At 44.9% G+C, this 6,029-nt stretch overlaps 1 long non-coding RNA gene across 1 annotated transcript; it reads right to left on the bottom strand.

The window, feature by feature from the left end:
• Positions 1–1,718: 1,718 nt before the first annotated feature.
• Positions 1,719–5,784, bottom strand: LOC144094959 (uncharacterized). Its single transcript, XR_013306630.1, has 3 exons — positions 5,390–5,784; positions 4,428–4,548; positions 1,719–2,480 (listed from the first exon to the last, which is right to left on the bottom strand). It is a non-coding gene; the product is annotated as an uncharacterized LOC144094959 (long non-coding RNA).
• Between the last annotated feature and the right edge of the window lie 245 nt (positions 5,785–6,029).

Raw genomic sequence — 6,029 nt, 5'->3', positions numbered from 1 at the left:
CAAGCTTTCCCCTTGAAGACGCACCTGATGAAGCTGTACCCCTTCCAGGTGCCTCTGGGTCCCCCTCACAGACCTTAAACTACCGGCTGCCGAGTGCCAGACGTGTTGTCGAAAATGCTTTTGGACATGTCAAGGCACACCTTAGAAGGTGCTGAAGGGCCTTGAGTGTGACGTCCACAATGTCAGTTATGTGATCCGTGCTGCTTGTGTGCTGTACAACATTTGTGAGCAGCTCAGTGACCGCTGTGATTCAAGCTAGTTGTGGTGCAGAGCGCTGATGAAAGGCGGCCTCAGCCGGTGTGCACAAGCAACCGGGAAGAGACGTCAGGTGTGGCCATCGGGAACGCCCTGGCCAAGCACCTTGCCTTGAGCAAGAACCCAGTCCGTGGGAAACTCAAGAGCAGCTCAGAAGGACACCTCTACCGAGAGGGAACAGCCCTGAACAGAGCTACGCACACATTATTGAAGGAGCAGACACTGGGTTCGGCTCCCCTTCAATGGCTACCATTGCACGCACATGATGCATACTCCCTACTGGGGTGAAGGTTAAGAGGGTTACAACGAATGTAATTTTAGTAACCTACATGATCTTCATAAAACAGGTTTGGTTTATGGAGTTTAACATTCCAAAGCGGCTTGGGCTATGAGTGATGCCGCAGTGAAGGGCTGCAGAATTTTCGACTACATGGGGGTTTATCAACATGCACTGACATTGCACAGTACACGAGTGTCTTGCTTTACACCTGCATTGAAAAGCCGCCGTCGTGGCCAGGCTTTCAGAAAATAGTCTTGCATTATATAGCTAATGTTAATTATTGGTTCTTGTTAAACTACAAAACGAAGTGGTTCGTACCAACTACTAGTACTCCTTATGACAAACAAACCTTCACCTACATGCAACCATCTCTAATGAACCAATAATGAAGATTTCATTACTTCCTGTAAACAAATCTCTTTCTTCAAACAGTTTTGCTCACAGACGATAGTAAAATGCCAGCATAAGCTTTCAATTTTTATGATTCATTCTTGTTGAGCACTGCTGTTTATGTTGCTGTTTCATTGCCATTGTACTACCTTTTTCATTGTTGTGTTTGTGTCACATGGTCTGCGTATTGGCAGCTATTCTATAAGTTGCTGTTTGCTTATAATTTTCGTGTATATCTGGCCATCGTCTTGCCACACTGCCAATCAGCAACTTGTTGGTACCTTGTCAAGCAGTACAAGCTTTTTGTCTTGCACTCATACTTCTGAAAGCAGAAGTACTTGCTGAGGCATTAGTTGGTTCATCATAAAGTTGAATGGCATAAAGGAACAAACACAGGAAGACACAGCAGTGGCGCTTTTTCTGTCTCTGTGTTTGTTCCGTTGCGTCATTCAACTTTATTCTGAAGGTAACGAAATCATGTCGGTCACAGTTGGAAGCTTCATATTGTTGCACTCATCATCCACGCACAAAGCAAACACAAAAATGTGACATAAATGTGACCCAATGGTGAGGGCTTCGAAAGACTTACAGTGTGATAAATTTCATTAAATTCCCATCCCAACTCATTAAACCAAAGTACGCTTTTGTGCACAATTTCATGTCATTACTATTTTGCTGTTGTCCAATTTCCCCACTGTTCTATAATTTGCCCCCCCCCCCCCCCCCAAAGAAATAACCAGTTATGTTGCAAGAAAGATATCAGCCTTGTAGCAAACAATTCCTGGTGAACGTGCAACAGCCATTGGTTCTGAGTGGAGAAGCAGGTGGAGTGTTACTGCGAGAGCAGCAGCAATGTACTTGCAACAGACTTGTTTGATTATTAAACTTGTGTACCCCTGCATTGTATGCATGGGCTCTGTTAATAACTAATACTACAAGCTACTACGGTAGCCAGCCCGCACAATACAATTCACTGTTTAAAACACAATACAAAACTTTTAGCAGTAAAAGATCTTTCATCTCATCACATGCTGTAATATCAAATAAATTCCAGCTGTTTTGATCACTCTTTATTGAGCGAGTCATTATTTTCTTTGTTGTCTAGAAATTTTGCTAGCAGTCGCACCATGCTTGCATTTATGGCATTCGCTTCCTTCTGGAGGCGCACTATTATCTTGCGCATTTTGTGTGCCTTGCGGTCGGCCTTTGCTGCTGCCTCGCTTTCTCCTTTATGGACGGCAACTAGCTGCTCTATAGCAGATCCTTGTCGCTTGTGACGGCTCTTTTGGGGTTCCCTTCTTTTGGCGCTTGTGCCAGCACCGGCACTGCTGCTTGCCCCTGCTGTGTCACTGCTGCTTACGCCAGCACTGGCTCTGCTTGTGTCGCCGCTGCTGCTGCCTGTGCTTTGGAGTATTGGTACTGCAGCACTGGCACTGCAAATGGGGGAGCTGGCCGCAAGTTGTGCGAGGTCGTCTCTTCTGCTTCCTTCAGGCAGGCTGTCCTCCCATGACAGGAGCACTTCCGAGCCATGTGGTGCCTCATTGACAACTGGCAGCTGAAAATGATGAAACATACAAGACATGTTATCATCTCAGAAAAGATATTAAATTTCTTCATGTAATGCAATCATCCGCTTCCATAATATATTACAAAAGCACTAACTTATGATGGCCAATCTGGAAAGAAGGCAGCGGTTCAAATTTTTGTTTTCCTGAACATAACTAAATAGATATATGAAGATCCAGACATGTGCATCAGCATTCCCTAGCCACAACTTTCACATGAACCAATGGGTTCACTTCAGTTTTTTCCTGAATACTGTTGCGGAGTGCAATCGCCTTCCTTTAGGTTTATGAGACTCGAAATATTTTGTGAAGGAGTTGGAGGATTTTTGTATGGCTCCTAGTGTTGGTGTTATGATGAATGTTGGATTTTATGTCCTTTAAATGACGTGTGGCTGTTGCGGCTAATGGTTTTATGGCTTTTATAATCGTGTGCCCTCCTGCTTGGGCCAAAGTTATGGCTTGCAGTATGTACAAATAAATAAATGAATGAACAGCTGGACAAGACAGTATACCAAGCTGATCAAAGTCAATAACAAGCAATATGTTAAACATGTGCAAGCATGTGGGGCATGGTTGACCAAGGGTAAATCGAGCTCATGAGGTTGAGTTGAACAGAAGTACATGAAAGGTGAGGTGCGAACCCTGGCACGACAAGGCGCTGCGATTTGAAGACGCAAGTGCCATTTCCGCTCCCCATTGCCATGCCCATGGTTGTGGGAGTAGCTTACTCTGAATCCCCCCTCCCATGGTTGTGGGAGTAGCTTACTCTGAATCCCCCCTCCCCTGAGTCTGTCCAATGGTTCGAAAGGAAGGATTGCTGGGTCAGTTGGTTCATCATTCAAGGCTTAAAAACTGCACGAAAAATTGGATGATACAGAAAGAAGGAATAGACAGCACTGAACCTGCAATTGAGTGTATTTTATGTGAAATGGCAATAAATACAGAAAGCATGCACAAAGAGCTTATAGACAAAAACGCAATACAATACACATATTACTTGTATACTTCGAACGAAGACAGCACAAAAAAGGACAACCACAGAAGTGGACACTACACAAAGAAAGCTTCACTTCTGTGGTTGTCCTTTTTTACGCTGTCGTTCATTCCAAGTATGAATCACCAACTAGCCCACCACTTTGTTTTATTTAATTACTTGGGCACTACAGATACCACATAGAAATTTATTATCTACTTTGCTACTTCCCTTCAGTGTCCCTGTAGAGAAACAACATTTTGCAATAACAGCTTATGATCCACAGATTGCTGTATTACTCTATTGTATTCAAGCCCAGTTGCTAATAGAATCAATGGACGACGATGAGTATCTACAAGAGAGAAGGATGAAGGTGAAGCTGCATATGCACAGGTGTGAAAGATGAATTGTCATACAGCACTAGCAATATTAATATATCACACAAATAAAGGCACCAAAATTCTGGTGCATACCATAACTTCATCTTACTACAGACTTAAGTCGTATCCATCTGCAGTGTGTGCCTCTTGACATATGATTCCCACCTGAAAAAAAAAAGGACGTAACCTAAACCAGCAATGCACATTGAACTCCCTGTACAACAAAGCGTTCTTTGCTCTGGCATGGTAACATTAAGTATATGGGGAGACAACCAGCTAACTACCGATATGTATAATTGCTAGAAAAAAAAAACAAGGACTTATGAGCGAGCAGTGGGAGTTGCTTGGCTAGTTGGTTCACATTTCATGACAAAGAACAACAGCACAAGGCAAAAATGTAGACGTGGAGGCCAGTGCCCATGTTTTTGGGAGTGGTTTACACAACTGCTTGAGTCTTCTTTATTATCTATTGTTGGCCAGCATTTTATAATGAGTATAAGTTCCGCACTGAGAAATGAGCAGCAATAGAATTCTGAAGTGATCTGAGCGACAGATTGCACGCAATGGTATAAATCACAAATTACCTCTAAACTTTCCTCGACTCGCCCATCATCGTTGATGGGGAGGCAGCCGAGGAAACTGGAGCTGCCAGTAGAAGATCCATGGGACGCCAGGCGACACAGTTGAAGTGCCTGTCCGTCTCAGCTGTTTGGAAAAATAAAAATGATGTGAGCTATTAAATGTGTTGCTAAAAAAACATTTCAAGGTTGTGATCACAGCATTTCTCTCAGTGGATTTAGCTTCACTGTACACATTCTCAATGCAAGAATAAAATTTCATAGATAAGTGTCTAACGCATATGCACAGGTACTGGTGAAATTAATGCATGCAATTTACATTTGCAATGTGGCTAAACTACATCCTACTAGTTGCTGCTTTGCAATTGAAGCCACGACTGTGCATTATGGTTCAACTATTGTCATTCTAGAAACATCTTACTTGGTTAATTTCTAGGTTTATTTCTATCATATATCTTTCCCAGGCTGCACTGTGTATACTACTTCACAAATGCTGCTAGTACACAGTGAAGCCTGGTAAAGAAATATGAAATAAATCTAGAAATTCAATTAACTACATTGTTGCTCTAGCAGGTGGCCAGAAATAGCGACGCGTATAGCAATGCTGTCAGCGCTGCAGCTCGCAATTTGCAAATAAAAACGACGAACAACACGTGTGTAACGAGGAAACGGAAGTTTGCATGCAGCGCCGTGCACGCGTGCACGAGCGAAGATTCTAAGTGCTGCGTATGCTGCTCCTGCCTGAGGACATTACTCTCGATTCTTTACTACCTCAACAATGCATTCTCAAGATCATCTTCGACACTCCAGAACTGTGCGACGACAGCGAAGAGAATCGACGCGTTGCTCCAGCGACAACACATGCTACTGTCGCACATGCGAGGCTGACCTAAGCAGTTCAGCTGCACTATGAAAACAGCGCCAAGAACCCGATGGCACGAGCATCGTTCGGCAAAGGTCGCACTTACCGTATTTCTTGTTGAGGTTTTCCATTTTCAGCTTCACTTGTTTGCTGGTGTATATGCCTTGTCCCGGCGGCAGCCCGGCGTTCAGTTCCGCTACAATCGCAACATATATCCGAGCGTTGCGCGTGTTACCGTATCAGATCCGTATCCGATGCGTGTCAGGGCCGCGGTTGTTGAATCAAGCCAAATGACACCAATCTGGGAGGACGAGTCGTTCGATGTTGCTGCTGCCGTGGGCGCCGCCATCTTGTCGGTTAAGGCAGCAAACGGTGGTCAGCAAGCTCGGTTTGGGTAACCGTGGTTAGGTGGCGTAACTGCAGTTTCGTCTGCCGTGTGAGCGCGGCTAACTATAGTTACGGGGAACCGTAGTTGCCTTAACTGTGGTTAAGGTCGCCCGTGTAAATGCGGTATTAGATAGCAAAACACGCGCTCACGTACTCCGTGTGCGCCGACGACTGCGGCCAACCCCTGGGCACACGCGCAACAACGAGAACCCCCGGAAAAACGCGCAGGAAAGCGGACCGCCCGCGCGGAATAGCCACACAGGGGGGAAGTGAAAACTATGAAATGAGGGGACAAGATGGGGTGCGAGAAAAAGGTGCCGGTGAGGCAAGGAGAGGGACGCTGTTTCCGCTTACCCCGT

This window comes from Amblyomma americanum, chromosome 6 (genome assembly GCF_052857255.1).
Source record: "Amblyomma americanum isolate KBUSLIRL-KWMA chromosome 6, ASM5285725v1, whole genome shotgun sequence".
NCBI classification, from domain to species: domain Eukaryota; kingdom Metazoa; phylum Arthropoda; class Arachnida; order Ixodida; family Ixodidae; genus Amblyomma; species Amblyomma americanum.
Note: the sequence above shows the minus strand (reverse complement) of the source record. Positions and strands in the feature narration are given on the sequence as shown.